This window comes from Trachemys scripta, chromosome 6, assembly GCF_013100865.1.
Source record: "Trachemys scripta elegans isolate TJP31775 chromosome 6, CAS_Tse_1.0, whole genome shotgun sequence".
Taxonomy (NCBI): domain Eukaryota; kingdom Metazoa; phylum Chordata; order Testudines; family Emydidae; genus Trachemys; species Trachemys scripta.
The window spans coordinates 77,445,780-77,464,974 of NC_048303.1; the positions used below are offsets into that span (position 1 = coordinate 77,445,780).

Sequence of the window (19,195 nt, forward strand, 5' to 3'; positions counted from 1 at the left end):
CCCCTTGCCTCCAGACCCTGCGCCCCCAGCCGGGCACTTCCCCTCCCGGGCTCCGGCGGCGCAGGGTCTGGAGGCACGGGGCTGCCCGAAGCCGGTAGCGTTCAGGCAGCCCGGCTCTTAAACAGAGCCGCCATTTTCCCGGACATGTTCTGCTTTTTGGCAATTCCCCCCGGACGGGGGTTTGAGTGCCGAAAAGCCGGACATGTCCGGGAAAAAGAGGACGTATGGTAACCCTAGGGGGTGCAGAGTATAGGAAGGGGCTCAGGGCAAGGGATTGGGGCAGAGGAAGGGTGCATGAGGGGGCTCAGGGAAGGGGGTTGGGATGCAGGAGGGGTGTGTAGTGCAGGAGGAAGCTCAAGGCAGGAGTGCAGGAGGGGGCTCAGGGCAGGGGTGCAGGAGGGGTGCGGACTGCGGGAGGGGGCTCAGGGCAGGGGGTTGGGGTGCAGGGTGTAGCAGGGGATTGGGGTGCAGGAGAGGTGTGCGGTGCAGGCAGGGGGCTTAAGGCAGAGAGTTGGGGGGTGGGGTGCAGGAGGGGTTCGGGCTCTGGGGTGGCAGCGGCATGCACCAGGGCCAGGGCAGGCCATGCCTGCCCTGGCCTCATGCCGCGCCGCACTGCTCCAGGAAGCACTGCGGCCCCTGGGGGAGAGGGGACGGAGGGCTCCGCATACACTGTCCTTGCCATGCCTCCAGGTACCTCCGCTGAAGTGCCCATTGGCCGCGGGTCCCCGTTCCCGGCCAATGGGAGCTGGGGGGCGGCGGTGCCTGGAGGAAAGGGCAACTCATGGAGCCCTCTGCCCCCACACCTGGGGGCCGCAGGGAAGTGGTGCCGGCCACTTCTGAGGGCGTCGCGGGGCCCACAGCACCACGGGGGGCAATCCCGTGGGCCGCATCCAAAGCCCTGAGGGGCCAGATCCAGCCCGTGGGCCGTAGTTTGCCCACCCCTACCCTAAAGGCTCAAATACTAGAAGACAAATACAATTCCTCCCCTCTTCCCCATAAAATCAGATGATTTTTAAGCCAGTCTTATGATTCTTTGGGGTTTATTTTATGATTTTTGAAAACTTGGGGTTGGCAATACTGTAATTTTCTGTGTTGTCCTATTGGATAATATTTCCTATTTAGTCATATTGGGATGTTCAGTCTATGGGTGGTTTTTCTGTGTGGCTGAGGTGTCTATGGAGGGATAAGCTAGTCAGCCAGTTTTATGGCTTTTGTTATGGAAAGGGTTGTATAAACCCCAGAATCCTGCATTTTGTTCTAATGAAGGCAAGAGATGAGTTAAACCTCATTTGCATTTCCTGACTTCAACTTGCGGTGTGTCCCATCCTGCATACTGCTAGGTGCATCACACTCATAGGCAGTATTTTTGAAGTTGGGTGGAGGGAGATGAGGAGTTCAGCCCTAGACCATTTGAATGTGAGGATGGCATCTTGAATTGGATCTGATGTTTGATGTAGAGTCAGCATGGTGTGCACCTGCAGATTGTCTTCTCTCAGCTGCGGTTCCAGCTTCAGGGTCATGTAGTTTATTGAATGATTTTTCAGGTTAACATGTCACACATTTCAGTGTAATTCTGCTGCATAAATGGTGAGAAAAGAGTATTGCTATATAACAGTATAATGTGCTGCATAGTTCTTGTGCATTTCCATTTACATAAATTTCAGTAGTACAGTTTTGCTCTGAAGTCAGCTTCAGTGTATGCCTGGGTCGGTTAGATGTTAGGTAGAGGGAGATAATATATTGAATCTTGCTTTAGTGAACATATATTGGCCACAGTACATGTTGATGTTTGAGGGTTACTACAGTAATTTAATAATATACATCTATAAAATGAGTTTTCCATGACCATAACCTCATTTCTTAACCCTACTTAAAATTCCCAAATCAAAAAAGCTGCTGCTAACCTTTATTAACCTCAACTATGATGTGGCTACTCTGTCACCATAACAACAGTGCTGGATTGCAGTTAGCATAAAATCAGTGTCTTTAAAACAGAGACAGAGGAAGCTCATAGTATGATTACTGACTCAAAATTAGTCTGTCTATTTAGGTATTAAAATATGGATTTAAGTACCTGGTGTTAGGCATCCAAATTTGAAAATGCTGACTTTTGTCCTTCCTAAGAACTACTGCAGTGGCTATTTTGTGTGTATTTAATATATGAAAAATATATGTCTTGAGAGAATTAAGTTTTCTATTCCTAGAACAAGCACAGTCTGGTCAGTGACCATAGAAGCTTCTCCACATTGCCTCACTAGCGTACCTCAGCTTTGATCAAGTAGGACCATCTCTAGAGTGAGTGGCTAGTTCAAGACTCCATACCAGTTTAGTCCTTGGACTCTCTGCTGAGAGCACCAACAAGGTTACAAACTAATGTCAGTTGTGTAGGTCGTCTTAGGCATGTTGATTCATGTGCACTGGAAAGTGAACTGAGTTAACCCTTTCTGACAGCAACATTGGCTCTCTACTGGCCTGGTCTGGATTGAAACATACGACCAACATGTGAAGTGCTCTATGGCCCTGATCAAATGCCCATTGAAATCAATGGAACAACTCTTTGCTTTGAACAGGCATTAGATCCAGCCCTGTAGTCCATTACTAATCTCTTTGACAACACCCTAAGTAAAATGCAAATGTTTGGAGGGTTTGCCTGGAAATTGCTTTAGGGGGCCCACCAGTGGACTAGCTTTAGGATTATCCTTTGGCAAAATCTGTAAAGTGGTTTTCCAACACCTATCCCCCCAATGTTTCTGGGGATACAACCTTGTCAATGTTTACATAGTAATCCAAAGAAAATTTAGATTATTAAATAATAAGTTTAAATATTAGTTTTTAGTGATTATTTAACTTTCATTATAGCAAGTTGAAAATAGGTTTTACATTTACGTGTCACATAGCTAGTGTAAAATATTTTTCAGCAATGGTCTCTAGAAGTTGGGTTGGAAATGCTAATTATAATTAAAAACTTTATAACAATAAATACATCTTATAGATTTGTGGTGACAAGTGCTCCCTACCCTGTGTACTTTCAGACTTGTTCATACATGAAATAAGATGACTTACAAAGTTTTTTTTTAAGCCTGCACTGTGAGTCTCAGTATCCTGGTTTAAATCTTCAGATATAGCCAGTCTTGAGGCTGTAGTTTTCATAAGTTATCTAGGATAACGAAAGGATTTTCTTGTCTGAAACTGAAAATCCGCTTACAGACTCAAGGTCCAGCCTGTTTCTATATTGTTGTATACATGTATGCTCTCTCTCTTTTTCTCTTTTCCCCAACCGCTTTCTGAAAAGAAAGTATTTCTCAAACTCGGAGCTAAATACCTTGTATTTACTATTATACAGTAACACATGAATATCTGTGGAAAATAAATACATATTGAATATAAGCTTTCTTTGAATCCTGAAACTGAGTTGCTACAACTCAGAAAATACATTTTTAACATAAAAATATTAGAACATAAGAATGGCCATACTGGATCAGGCCATATTGGGTCCATCTAGCCCAGTATCCTGTCTTCTGACAGTGGCTAATGCCAGATGCTTCAGAGGGAATGAACAGAACAGGACAATTATTGAGTGATTCATCCCCTGTCATCCAGTACTGCAATGACCAGGGCATGGATGGTCATGTCTAGTGGTCAGTGCCAACAGTCAGAACCGAAGACAGAATCATGTACTAAGTTGAAGATCAGCATCAGAGACAAAATCAGGTGCCAGGCGAGGGGTCAGAGCTGGAAATTGTGTCAGTGATGAGGTGTAGGAGCAGAGATAGCAGGAACTGGGAGTAGACAGGAGTCTAGGATAGGAGGACAAGAATTAGGAGCAGGCAGGAATAGAGGACTCAGGAGTCCGGTAAGAAGGAAGGTCCATAGGAGCAGCCAGTCAAGAATTCCTCTAATTGCTCAGACAAATTTCTGTTGTTACTTCCTGGTTTATAAAGAGCTCCTAAGCCAGTGGGTGGGGGCTGGATATTTCCCCTAATCAGGAGCTTAGGGTGCAGGGCCCTCTGCAAAATAACCCTTTGCTAAGCCTTCCCTGGTTACTCAGTGGTGCAGCTGGGTGGTGGTTGTGGCCTGAGCACTGCCTTGGGGACACATGGGCCTGGGTTTGAAGTGCTTGATTCCTCACAGGTCTCAGCATCTGACAGTCAGAGGCTTAGGGACATCCAGAGCATGGGGTTGCAGCCCTGTCTTGGCTAATAGCCATTGATGGACCTATGCTCCATGAACTTACCTAAGTTTTTTTTTAACCCAGTTATACTTTTGTCCTTCACAACATTCCCTGGCAATAAGTTCCACAAGTGCGTTGTTTGTTTTAAAACCTTCTGCCTATTAATTTCATAGGGTGATCCCTGACCTCTATCATGTCCCCTCCCCCTTAGTTTTCTGCTTTCCAGGCTGAACAATCCTAGATTTTTAAATCTCTCCTCATATGGAAGTTATTCCATATCCCTAGTCATTTTTGTTGCCCTTCTCTGTACCTTTTCCAATTCATATTTTTCTTTTGAGATGGGGTGACAACAACTGCACACATTCAAGGTGTGGGCTTACAATGGATTTATATAGTGGCATTATGCTGTGTTCTGTCTTATTATCTATCTCCTTCCTAATGGTTCCTAACATTCTATTAGCTTTTTTGATTGCTGCTGGACATTAAGCGGATGTTGTCAGAGAACTATCCACAGTGACTCCAAGAACTCTTTCTTGAGAGGTTAATGTAGACCCCATTCTTTTGTATGTATAGTTGGGATGTTTGCTAATGTGCATTACTTTGCACTTATCAACATTGAATTTCATCTGCCATTTTATTGCCCAGTCACCCAATATTGTGAGATCGCTTTGTAACTCTTAGTTAAGTCCTAAGCTGACTGCAATCTTGAGCAATTTTGTGTCATCTGCAAACTTCGCTGCCTCACTGTTTACCCCCTTTCCCAGATCATTTATAAATATGTTGAATAAAACTGGTTTCAATACAGATCCTTGGGGGACCCCACTCTTTACCTCTCTCCATTATGAAAACTGAGCATTTATTCCTACTCTTTGTTTCCTGTCTTTTAACCAGTTACTGATCCATGAGAGCACCTGCTGTCTTATCCCATGGCTTCATGAAGAGCCTTTGGTGAGGGACCTTGTCTAAGGCTTTCTGAAAGTCCAAGTACACACTATATATTGGAAGGTGAACATTGTAACAAAAATATACTTATAATCCACTTCTGTTAAAGACACCGCATTATAAAATTTTGCATTTATCTTGCACCTGTGAAACAGGTAATATTATCTTCATTTTGCAGAAGTGGAAACTGAGGTTTAGAGAGGTCTAGGTCAACATTTTCAAAAGTGGCCACTAGTTTTGAATATCTCCGATTTTAATTGCCCAACTGGAGACGCCTATGGGCATCTAGTATTAGAGAATACTGCTGAAAATGTGAACATGAGTAACTTGCCCAAGTTTATACAGCAAGTCATTGACAGAATAGGACTAGAACTCAATACACTCTCAGTCACATATGCTATTTCAGCAGTGTATGCTCGTGCTCTAATAGGATCTGTTGGTGTCAAGGAGGAGGGACTAATGTCTCAAACTAACACAGCCGTTTGTAATGAAATTGTAAGAGGTATCTATTGTGAACCACTGAAGAGGACTGCTGTAAAAAGGTGATAAAATAACATTTTATCAGTAAATTAAGAAGAGGTTACAAGTAAACATTAGAATAATAGAAATTAGATATAAAAAACCTTAATGTTTTAACATGCACATTTGTTTACTACAGCATGTTAATAATTATTTTCTCCAGTTCAATTTTAAATACGCTGGGCAGTGGGATTTGACCCACTTCCTTTGGGAGAGTGCTCTACAGTTTAATAGAGCTCAAGTTTTCATGTTTTCTCCTATACATTTTGCATTGGCATCCCACTCTTTAGTGCTCAAATATTTGTGGATATTTTTGATATTCCCTTTAGTTGTACACATGTATTTCTTTGAATCTTTTTTCATTGGTCAGTTGTTATATCTTATTAGTATTTGTTGCTTTTCTCTGATCTCCGCCAGTCTGTCTTCTTGTTTCTGGTTATAGAGTGCCCAAACAGAGTGGTCCACCAAAGCTGTATAAAGAGGGACTTCACCTCCATAAATAGGATACTTTTGTATGTGCATCTAACTAGTCTGTTTTGGGCAAGACACAAAACAATGAATAAAGCATGAATTTAAAGTAGCCTTGTAAATATGTAAAAGATGTAGCTAGTAACGATAGTAAGCTGTGTGTGATAGTATGCAGCTGTGGTCTAGCATGTAGTGCAGCACGTTAACCATCCATGATCTAGATAGGCATTGGCTACAGAAATTAATGAACCAATCATGAAGTGCATGATACGATGCAGATTAAAAGGCACATGTGGCAGTTTGTTTTAGAATTTGTATATAAACTGATTAATGATTTGGTACTTTGGATGTGTGATATGCCCTGTACCCACCATCTATGCTTGGGCCTGATCAACTCAAGTGTAGTTTGATTGTATGTCAATAAAGAAACCTTAGTGACAAATCTGGAGTTGAACTGATGTCTTGGATTCCAGAGAACTGGATAAAGTGTTCTCCAGAACTGGATGAGGGGTTCTGTATAAGCTGAATCAAAAAGGTCTCAGAGGGAATCTCACCACATCCCAAAATAGCATTGTTGCTTTTTCTGCAACATCACATTGCAGCCACATATCTAATTTTCTGTCTATGGTCACTATTAAGCTCCATTCCAAGTATCTTCTTCCCATTTAGCGCATTGGATTCCCCCCTCCATTTCATTTCATTTCCTGCTCTTGAGGTCCGCTTCAGTATCCTTCTGGGGTTTATAATACCTCCCAATTTTGTGTCATCAGCAAATATCAGTAATATGTTGCTTGCTCTGATTTCCAGATCATTAATGATGATGTTTAAATAAGACCTTCCTTTATGCAATTTATCAAAATACATGCAGTTCCAATTACAGGGCAAGATTTTTTTTTAAAACAAATCCATGCATACTTGCTTGCTATGGACAACTACATTTTGTGTTGTTTACTACATTTTAGAGCTAGGTTTGCCTGAATTAAAATGGGGTCATGAGATATGTTGAGTGTCACACAATTAATCCTGTACTTCAACCAACCACTACCAGGGATCTGAGACGTCAAGGGTCTTCCTGGCTCCCTTTGTCTGGTCTTTTTATCTGATTACTAGATCACACTGAATTCCTGGGATGGTCATGCCTCACCAGCAACACTCGCTGGATCAGAACATTTTAGATAAATTTGGATTTAATCTGTGGATCATCAGTACCTATACTGTATGCTCATTAGATAATGAATGTAATCTTCATATGACAAATACGGGATATGATATACACCTTTAGAAACTGTTGATTTGGTTGCCATCTGCCTTTTAGAGACATAGGTCTGTATAACAGGAAGAACACATGCATTGAGAGGAGAACATACCCCAAGATTTACAATATCTCTTGTTGAAGGTTTTGAAATTGGCACTCATATCCTTTTTAACACTGAGTCATCATTAACGTTCGTTTAGTAATCTCAGACTGGAACAGATTCAAACTCACATCTCAGGAGAGAAAGAACAGTGTATAAATCTATCCTGTCTTCTACTGGATGAGGCACTGCTTGGGGTTGTCTGTAAAAGTTTCCACAGTGTCCCAGAAAAAGTCAGCTTATTAACTATGATGTTTGGCTACACACCAAACATCTTAATTACCACCCTGTAGCATTTCGTTTTTTAGGAATTTGATGTAGACTGCAGTATTAATTTTGAAATCAGCTTGATATACTGTTAAATTGTGCTGTGCTTTCTTAGTACATGACTTATCAGGGGCTTGAAAGGGTTTAAGATGAGCTTTGGGATTTTATATGTTGGGTTTCTTCCAGTGTTTTGACATAATTGATTTTGTTACAGCAAACAATACCTATACCTCTGGGTAATTACTGGCAAAAAAATGTGTAATAGAGCCCACTTAAAAAATAAACTGTTAAAGGAATAGACCTGTGGAAAGAATAACATTTTCTGTACACCAATCCAAATATATGTTAAATTACAATGAAGCTGCTTTAAAAGAATGAGTGTTTTTCAAAAAAAGAATCTGTGTAAAGAGTAAATTTGCAGTGAAACAATGTACAAATACCAGATTATAATGAACCTGGGCCTGTTTACAGTGCACTGAGGTAACTCCCAGTGCAACATCTAGCCAATGGAGGGCTCCATAGTCCCTCCAGCACAGGAAAGGGAAGTACTACCAGAGCCTAAGGGAACCTGGATCAGGAGAAGCCTGAAATTGCATGTGAACAGGAGCAGACGATGGCGGCAGCAGGCTGAGGTGTGGCTGTGGAGGGAAGGCCTGATAGGAAGCAGACTAAGAGCTTGGCTGAGACCCACCCTGTTGCTGGTAGGGGGCCAGTGGAACCCACAGCAGGAATATACAGGCTATGCCTAGGGTACTTGCAACTTTTGTTTTCTGGCAGCGCTAGTGAAGAAATAATCTTTCCTACTTGAATTGTGTGAGTGTTTTGGGAAGCCCTGATGGTTATTGCCTGAAGAGCAGAGTTCAGGGAACACCTACAACACTTGCTTCCGAACCTATGGTACACTCAGCAAATTACCAAACACTTAGAGACTGATGTGTTGATGGGCGATCACTCGTTACCGAGTATGATCATTTTTCATGGGAGTTATGGGTCCTCAGGTGGCTAATAAGGCCAATCCTTGAACCACAAGTTCTATTGCAATGAGGGCAGATGTTTTCAGGCTCAGCAGTAGGCTGTTGACCATTACTGGAAGCCAGTCTCTCCTTCCTGCTGCGCCTCTTGTCCTCTTCAGCTTGTTGGCGAGCAAGTTCAAAATGCAGGGGACCATCACATAGGACTTCACTCCAATTTAACTGAGCCTGGGCAAGTGTCTCCCAAGTGTCAATGTCAATATTACACTTTTTTAGGTTGTCCTTCAGTAAGTCCTTATAACACTTCTGTTGTCCACCCATGTTACGGTATCCTTCTTTTAGCTGAGAGAACAGGACCTATTTTGGGAGGCGATGGTCTGGCGTCCGGACAACATGATCAGTCCAGCGGAATTGCTGACGGATGATCATTGCCTCGATACTGGTGGTCTTTGCCTCTTCCAGGACACTAATATTGGTGCGCCTGTCTTCCCATTTGATCTTCAGAATCTTACAAAGGCAGCGTTGATGGTGCCTCTCAAGGACTTTCAACTGGTGTCTATAAGTTGTCCAAGTTTTGGACCCATACAACAGTGTTGGGAGAATAATGGCTTGATAAACAAGAAGGTTGGTGTCTGTTCAAATGTTGTGATCTTCAAAAACCCTGTGCTGTAAATGAGAAAAAGCTACACTGGCACAGCTCAGGCGATATTGAATTTCTGCATCAATATCTGCCCTGGATAAAAGAGGACATCCAAGGTAGACCAAGTGATCGACAGTCTCCAGTGCCACTCATTGATTTTGATAGATGGGGCATGTAATACCTCATTTGGAGAGGGCTGATAGAGCACTTTAGTCTTCTTGATATTAAGAGTGAGACCAAACGTAAGCATCGGCAAACACATTCAAGATAGATAAATGAAAGACTGGTGTACCACATCATTCACAGTGACACCCTTCAGTGCGGTGTTTACAATGTGCCAGGGATGTAACACATATTCAGTAGAGAGGGCTGATTTCCATTTTTAATTATTGTTCACGGGCAGTGTATAAATAGGCGACTACATAGTCCCCTCCATTCACAGTGAATACCCTGATGATGTCAATGGGAGGTTTTCACGAAGATATACGGTAGAGGGTTTTTAAAGGCGACTAAAGGCATTAGATGCCCAACTTCCATTGGAATTCAATGGGTTTGGGTGCCAGAATCCCTAGGTTCCTTTGAATATGCTAGCAGTCATTATTAGTCGTCCTGTATCTTTATTGTTGTATTCTCAGAATTACTCAGTGCTCACCCTTAGGGCCACCAATATGTCTGCTTTTTGTTTCACTTCCTTTACCATCTTCCTTTCTCTATTTATCTGTCTCATAGTCCTTTTTTCCTTTCTTACCTCTGCATTTCTTTTCTTGCATCAGCTCCTAATGTCCACTCTTCATCCCCTGTGAGCTTCATTTCCACCTTCTTACCTTCCCATCCCCCAGAGAGATTAGTAGTTAAATAATTTATGCTGACATTTTGAAAATGTTGTCATTAGGCTTTGAATGTAACAGAAAATTAATGGATACAGGAGGAATTCATGCTATCTGCAGTATTTCATGCTATCTGCAGACTATGTTAGGAATATAACACGGTATTGGTTAATGTCCAGTTTACATTTGGAAGGTTATCTTCTCAGGAGTTATAGAAAATTCCTTATAAAAAGAGGGAAAAAAGCTTAGCTTCTGCAGCATTTGAGTATGCCAGGTAGGGTACATACATACATCTAGTGGGTTGAATCTGACCCATGGGCTAGGAGTCTGACACATCTGTAATACAGAGGTAACAAGTCGAAGGAATAAATTACTTATCTCTCCACTAGACTGACTTTTCCTCATTCTGTTATTCATTGTTGTACAGTAAAGACCTTGTACATATACACCTGTTAGAAAAGTAGATTAAAATACTTTTAAAATGGGAGAATAATAAAATAATGCATGGTAGAGAGAACAAAGGGTATAGAAGGGATGGAAAGAAGAGAGTAGTAAGGCACTATGTGTAGCTGGTTTCTTTCAATGCAAGCGTGGGTAGTATAATAAAGCTTTGGGCAAAATCATGGAGTTTTTACTCTTCATCCAGGTGTAACTCCCAGTAACTTCAGCAAAGAAAATAGGATTTGACTAAGTCAAGTCTTGTTGAATTAATTCTAACTGGCATTAATTAATACACACACACACACATATATGCATATATCGGACGCACCAACTGCTGCTCAGGCGGTCCCTGGGGCCAGCTGCCCAGGGCCGTCCGAGCAACGGCTGGTGCATCTGGCCCCAAGGCCACCTGAGTGGAGTGGAGGGAGTGCCACCCAGCCCCGCTCTGCCTCCAGCTCTCTTCCAGCCCCACCCCCAGCTGCGGACCCAGTTCCCGGTCACGGCTCCACTCCTGGCTCCAGCTGTGGCTCTGTACCCAGCCTTGCCCCCCAATCTTAACCACAGCCCTGCTGTGGTTCCACTCTCAGCCTCAGACCTGCCCCCAGCCACGGCCCTGGCCTCAGCCTCTGGCTCCCAGCCTGGGCTCTGCTCCCAGTCACAGCACCAGTCGTAGCCCCACTCCCAGTTGTGGTCCCAACAGTGGCTCCCGGTGGTGGGGCGGACAGGTGCAAGGGGCTGTGTGAAGTAAAAAGTTTGGGAACCACTGATTTAGGGCTAGAAAGGGTGTTTCTTTGGGTTGATTTCCCACCACATCAATAAAATATGTCTGTGGGGGTAGCAAGAATGATCATGGGTCTAAATGATGGAAAGGACAGAATGTAAATTGATAGTAGGGTGGACAGTAAATTAAGAACTGCAAATACCAAGGGACAGTCTACTGTAGGAATCACATGGAAAAAGTAACTGTACTGCAGCATCCATTTTGACCTTTAATTGAATGTCTGAAAATTTTGGACAAAAATGAAGAGGCGTTCTACATCCTAGTCAGTCAGTTCTGGCCATCCAGTGGGTGGCTTCAGTTATCTTGTTTCCATGGTGAATTAAATTTGCAGCGGCTCTTGGGGGATATGTAGGAGGCTGGCAACATTTTTGTCAATTGTGAGATCACTAGTAAAGATCTAACAACACTGACTCATTCCCAGAACTACAGATGTATGGACTTCTTGGTGTTCCAATTTGGCCCATTGCTAAAGAACACTGTGGCCCTTAGCTAACATATTGGAGTTGGCTGGAGTCTTTTTAAAGATAAGGTGCTGCTCGTGTCTGTAGCACATGTGGTGAAGGGACCATAAGACCAGTGAGTCTACAGATATGTTAGCAGCTAGAAGTGCAATGGCGGGGGAGGGGCTGAAGTATTTTCAAAAAATGTTAAAGGGAAACTGCCTGTTTATAAACCCTTTTGTTTTTAAAGGAACAAGTGTCTTATTTGTTTTGTTAATACTTTAATAATCTATGTGGTATTCATTTATTCTTTGTCTTAGTTTGGACAGTGAAAGAAAACTAGCTAGTTTCACTTTTATTTCTAGTCAGATTTACTGTAGCACATGCTTCACATAGTGTGGCTTGGACAGTGTTGGGGTAGGGCTTCAAACTCTTGTATCGCTTTTTTTATTTGCAGTCTTGAAAATAAGAATACAGAAATTCTCTGTGTGCTTGTTGCAGCTCCAGCTCAAGTCTCTGTCATGCATACAGCAATGTTGCAAGTACTGAGCTGCTTTTCCCTCCCATATATCCCCTCCTGCCATCACGGGATGTCGTGGCACTGGCATGCCAGATCCTCTTCTCAGCTACTTGCAGGGTACCTGTACCCCACAAGTAACAGCCTGATTGTAGAATGGGTAGGCATACCTGTGCTAGCTTTAATCTAGTTAGCACAGGTAACAACAGCAGTGAAGACATAATGACACAGATCCTGGTGGAGACTAGTGGCCTGAGTCTGTCCATAGGGTCTCCAGTAGGTTTGTTCTGGGGAGGCTGGCCTGCACTGAAGCCTATGCCACTACATCTTCACTACTGTTATTATCCATGTTAAGTAATGTGGGTAGGCATACCTTACACCTTAATTTGTGGTGTAGCTGTACCCTCAGTGCTGTCCCTGGTGGTGACCAGCCCATCTGGAGTCCCCAGGAGGAGAGAGCAAGGAGGAGGAAGAGGCGGTAGCCACACACCTCAGGGCCTTGCTGGTAGTAACATAACTGGGACAGAATGGGGGAATGGAGGTTCAAGGGAGACCAAGCCCATATTCTCCATGTGAGACCCCCTTGATGTCCTGTCCCCCATTCTCTTCCCCACCACCTTGTTGCCCCTTGGATCATGTCTTTTCCTGGAGGTGATTCACAGGTCATTTTCTGGTTTCAGTTTGGGTCATGTAGAATCAGGTGCACTCACTGCTTACTGAAATGAGTCATGGTGCTGGTATGCCTCTTAGTATTCGATATGCTTCTGTATTCTAGCATTTCATTAATAGTTGATTTATATGAATATTGTCTCTTGAACATGTGAATGTATGGCCTGAGTTCACTTGCTTTGATAAAAGTAGGTAATGAAGATAAATTTGAGAGCCACTGCTACTGCTGTAGCATGATGCTGTAAAGTGTGGGTTTGCTAAGATTACAGAGTAGTACGGACATTTTAAAAATCAGAGAAACGTTCCAGTTCATCTTAGGTTTTGAAAACTTTGTTTTTACAGAGTCTAAATTTTTGGGCAGATTTTGAAAGTGTGCTTTTAACTCTACATAATGTTCAAAATATTGCTCATCTATAAGGCAGCATATGTTTGGAATTAATACACACACACACTGCATGATATGCTCCTGCCACTGAAGAAAAAAAAAGAAGATTCGGTTATGTGAAAAAGCACTTGTCACACTGGCAAATGGAAAGGGAGATGCAAACAGTATTTCTCTCTAATTCAGAACACCAGAAAAAGCAATCAGCAGGTAGACAGAGAAAACTTTGAAGAAAAAAAACCACAAATAGTGAAGCATGTAAATCTGGAAACTTACTTAATCAGTGACAGATGTTACTGGCTGTCCTTTGTGAATCATGTCTTCAATCTTCAAAAATAAAGATACCTGATGAGAGGGGGTTATAGTATATAACAACAATAGAGAATTAGTCCTTATACATTATTAACACATTGTGATGGTTTTTAAGCTTGTCCTGTTAAAAGCTCTTATTAGAGTTTAAGATATTTATTTTTATGTCCAGTTAAAGTTGTATTTGTTTTCAATATATTAATTTAACCTTGAATGTTTGAAACATAACTAATATTATTAAAAACTAATCTAACTTGCAGTACTCTTCTTTGGAGTGCTGTATTGAAATGTAAATGAATAATTTTGCTTTTGCAATCAGACACACAAAACAATAAATCATCTTAATATCCAGTGAGATTTTGTAAAGACCACAAAGTCTCAGATTACGAAACTCTGTTTAAAGTTAATCAATGCTGGAGAAGAATTGGCTTTTGCGCTATACATTTTAATAAACCTTTCATTTTTAAATGTGTAGATGGTGGTAATGTTTTGGGGATATTGCTTAAAATAGACTTATTAACTTTTAAGAAATGTTGGATTTACTGTCTGTTTGTATAAACTAGTGTAGGCCCAAATCACAGCCTGGGTTATGTGCTGGTGCAAGGGCATGAGGGGATGCAGTCCTGCACTGGCTACCTGCATCACCAGTAGCAGGGTGGGAAGGGACCTAGGGTTGCCAATTTTGGTTGGATGTATTCCGTTTCATCACATGACATAATCTTTAATTAAAGATTCATCTTTAATTCCTGGAGACTCCAAGACAATACTGGAGAGTTGGTAACTGTAGGGGGATGCAGGATCTGTAGAGCTGCTATGCATCCTCCCTCTGCAGATGGGCAGGATAGTGTGGTGTTAGAATCAGAAGATGGCCATGTTATGTTCATTTTTTAATGTAATCAGGAATGGAATGTCTATGGAATATACATAGCAATGGTTGAACAGCAGAGAGCAGCTATTAAATGAGCGAGAGAGAAGGCATGATTCTTATTTTCATATAAGCATTGGTAAATTTTGGGATGTGAATTCTGCTTCTGACATTTGGGGAAGATGACATTATTTATGACAAAGGAACAGATGTATTCATGTGCTAGTATGCTGGTGATGACATGAATTAACAGCTGGGGAACAAATGTTATTTAATTCCATACCACATGTGTGCATAAATGCATCTTCTGCCCAAGCAGTGTGATTGGTATTATTTTAAAGCTTTTGAAATATAAATCACAAGAAAAGAAACTTTTGTATATTTATAGGTTTTTTTAAATAATGGAATATTTGGTGACTGAGGCAGCTAATTCTCAGATGCATTTTGTTGTGCTATTTCAATCCAACAGGTTACTACACAGCCATGATCCGCTAACACCGAAGTGTAGCTCAGTGATATTCTCCAATGCCCAAGGATGAGTTACTTCCTCATTAAATAGGGTCATAGGAAGCCATACAATAAGCCAGGCATAATGTCCTGAAATTACATTATAATGGCTGTGTTGTGACATATCTGCATTTGTCACAATGCAGCATCACTGTATGTCAGTGGATCTTTATGATGCAAACATTATAACACAAAATCAGGACATCATGCCATAGTTAGTCTGTGGCACTTAGGGGCTCCTTTTTTTTGCAACTTTTGTCTCTTTACTCATTTCTACCCCTGGATGCTAGGATGGGAATATTTCTTCCTTCTCTCCTGCCTCTTTCTGGATATAATGTGTGCCTGTGGGTGTTCTTTTGTCCCTACTCTCCACTTCCTTTCCTCATTGAAAAATGGAATATGCCATTGTTTTTAAGGAAATGAACTCCAGGTAAGGTTATTATAATGGACATTGCAACATGGGGATTGTCCTCTTTCAGGACTAGAGGTTTTACAAGTTTTTATCTTATGACAGTTATAAGACTTTACAAATTGGGATATGAGCATTTGCAACAGAAAACTTCCATTTTTGTTAGGTGCCTGCACCATGGAACATACTAGACATATATACACCTCTTAGAATGTGCACATTATCTGCGCATTTATGTTATGCATATCACCAAGGTATCTGTGAACATTCAGCAGATGCAACCAGGTATGGATAAGATATTACCTCCATTGCATTTGCCTCCTTATTGTGCTTGCGCAGGAGCAATTAAGAGGCAGGAGTAGGTGTTTGGCTAGGGTTTGTTCATCAGGTCGATCAGTGAGGTTGTCTTTGACATAGTCTTCAGTAAGTAAGTTCTTTGCTGCATTTGAAAAAAAAATGACTTAAAAGTTGTTTGAAAATGGAGGCATGCACATGTACAGCAAACAGTTAGTTTAGACGGTTATCTATGGATGGAAAGATAGAGTGGAATATGCCACTAGGTAGGTGCACCTCATTAAAATCATTGGGAAGCTTTCCAGTGACTTCAGTCGAAGCTAAATCAGGTCCTATGCACTCAATTAGAAAGGTTGGTTATGTTGCTTCTTTATCTTGCTCTGGCTGGTCCCCTAAAAGTGTATTTTCATGACATAAATGTTTTACTGTTTGTATTGATTAAAGACCGGATACCATCTTGCAAGCAACTGTGACAAAGTTCCTCTTCTACCTTGGTGGGTCCTGTGCTTATTGGCGGATTTGCTCGCTTCACAGATTCATCCTGTGGGTCAGGAAACAGTCCAGAGACCTTCCCCTCTGGTAGAAGCTATAGTCCAGGTCAATTCCTCCTGTGTTTGATCAAGAGTTGGGAGGTATGGGGAGAACCTGGGCCCGCCCTCTACTCCAGGTTCCAGCCCAGGGCCCTGTGGACTGCAGCTGTCTATAGTGCCTCCTGTAACAGCTGCATTACAGCTATAACTCCCTGGGCTTCTTCCCTATAGCCTCCTCCCAACACCTTCTTTGTCCTCACCACCGGACCTTCCTGCTGATGTCTGATAACGCTTGTGCTCCGCAGTCCTCCAGCAGCATACCCTCTCACTCTCAGCTCCTTGCACCTCTTGCTCCTAGCTCCTCACACTCACTTCCTCTCCTCTGGCTTGACTGGAGTGAGCCCTTTTATAGCATCAGAGGGGCCTTAATTAGAGTCAGGTGCTTAACTGCCTCACCTGACTCTTAGCAGGTTAATTGGAGTCAAGTGGTCTATTAGCCTGGAGCAGCCCCTGCTCTGGTCACTCAGAGAACAGAAAACTACTTATCCAGTGGCCAGTATATCTCCCTTCTGCTACTCTGCTGTTCCCAACTGGTCTGGGTCTATCACACAACATATATCAACACCCAATTGCTGGGTCAAACTTGAGGACTGTACTATGTTGATGCCTGGCTACCTGAGCCATTGTCACATCTAGCCCCATTCCTCTGGGCATTGTATCACTGGTTAATGATCTTTCTAGGGCAGAGTGATGTGCCAGAGTGAACTCTGCTAAAATAAATCCCTATTTTCTTGCAATGGGAGGTTGTCTTGGAACTGAGATGGAAGGTTATTTTTTAACTCTGCTCCAGCTCCATGAGGTTCAAGGCAGTGGTGGGAGATGTTCTTCTCTCCCCTCCCAGTGAAACCAAAAATAGGGATCTTGGTTACTGGGGAGAGGGGAGGGAGGAGGGGATATCTTCTCATCTCCTCCTCTGCGTGGTCAGGAGATGGAGGAATAGTAGACTGCCAGTCAGGCAGAGTAGCTGCTTCAGAAAGAAGAATTATGCTATTTTCAAGAGCAGCCAGAATGAACAGTTTGAATATTTGGCTATTCAAATTCAGCTGGGAATTATCCAGCTGAATATGTATGGCTGATATTAATGCTCTTTGGTAGATTTTATATTCAATTTGCAATTCCCTGTTTGAATGACTCAGGGGATTGGGAATAATATTTATTCACCACTAGGTTAACATTCAGTCTAAGTAAGTAGTGGTCAAAGCTAATGTGAAATGAGTTGATGGTCTCAGTCAGTCCCTTAGTACACAGGTCACACCATAAAACAAATGCCACCATTAAGTAGACATCTCAGCAAAGAGGCCACAGATTGAATGAGCACGGAGAATGAGCTATTCGCTCATTTTTAGGGACAATTCCTCCAGGCCAGGGCTAAGGCACATTGGCTGAGTGATGTGGAAAAGTTTGCACAGCTACAGTTTGTTCTTTACCTGTTCTGAGAAAAGAGATTCTATATCCAAGCCTGCTCAGCACCTTTCACAGACATTGCATTAAAAAAATAAAGATTAAAAATTCAATATCTGAATCCACAAATATCAGGAGAAAATTAGTCTGCTCTGCATATACTCCACCAGTTATTTAAAAATATAATTCTCAATATAAATAGACCAATTTTGGTGACTAGAAAAACATACAGGATGTATAAAAGCACCACCTGGCAGTTGCACTTTGCTTACCTCCTAAATACTTAATATTTAACAGACTCCCAATTAATATCAATCAACCTGAAAATAAACAAAAAAATATGAAAAAAAACCCAAATAAATCCAGCTATTTTAAAGATACTATAGGATGTTAAGGATGAAACTACTATGTCTATTCAGCATTGGTCCTCAGAAAACTCTCAGTATAGCAGTTGAGGTACAGCTAATACACCTGATTGTGAAATTAAGTATCTCTGTTTTAATATGATTATGCAGTTAAGTTGCCTATAAGAGAGAGAGTCCTTCTCTTTTTTGTGTAAATGGGAACTTATATGCATACATGGAGAAGAACTTTCCTTATTTGAGCTGGATGTGCCATTTTGGTGGGTTTTTTTAGAACAGTAACAGTGTTTCATAGATTCATAGATTTTAAGATCTCTGGAATTAGAAGTTACCTGCTAGTTTTGTTGATGGTATTTTATAGAAAAAAAAAAAAAAACCTTCTACATGCTTTGTAATTCTGACATAAACTGGTATATATTTTTTTTTTTGGCAAATTGAACAGTTTTGAGTTGAACCTTAGTAAGTAGTAGTTAAAAGAATAACAGTTTTTACAGTATTTTGGTGACCTCAACTACGATCTCATGTCCAGTGTGGGCACATAGGTTAAAAAAAGCTGCAACTCAGATAGTGTTTCTCTGTTTTTAACCATGCATGCATTATTTTTGAAGAAAAATTTTGTTTTTAATTAAAAAGTTAAAAATCTATAAAAGGGGTCTTAAGAATTTCATATCTGTTGCAGCTCTGTGCAGTTGCTAAAGATGCATCAGACTCCCTAAATTCATCTTTGCATATGAACTATTTTATTAAAAATTGGTTATCAGAAAGTATGACAACATGGTGTGTTATAAAACTAGGGTATAGATTGTGCGGTACATGCTGTACATATTTAAATGACCCCTGGGTCTCCCAAAGCAAACTTTTAACATTCCAGATCTTTCACCGTGCATCTGCTAGTGGCACATAGCCACCAACCCACACAGATTTAGTTGAAATGAATGAGGTTTATTGCACTGAGATGGAGGCTAATAAAATGGAAGGATAGTATTCTCGCTACTATGATTCTTAAAATGAATTTTTTTTAAATAAAGGATTTTTTGGGGGGAGGGACAGGGTGTATATGTGTGTGTG

The 19,195-nt window shown here is 41.6% G+C and overlaps 1 protein-coding gene across 1 annotated transcript in view; it reads left to right on the forward strand.

Moving 5' to 3' along the window:
• The window catches only part of ADAMTS19 (ADAM metallopeptidase with thrombospondin type 1 motif 19), a 266,472-nt gene that overhangs the window by 35,605 nt on the left and 211,672 nt on the right, over nucleotides 1-19,195 (forward strand). The window lies entirely within an intron of this gene.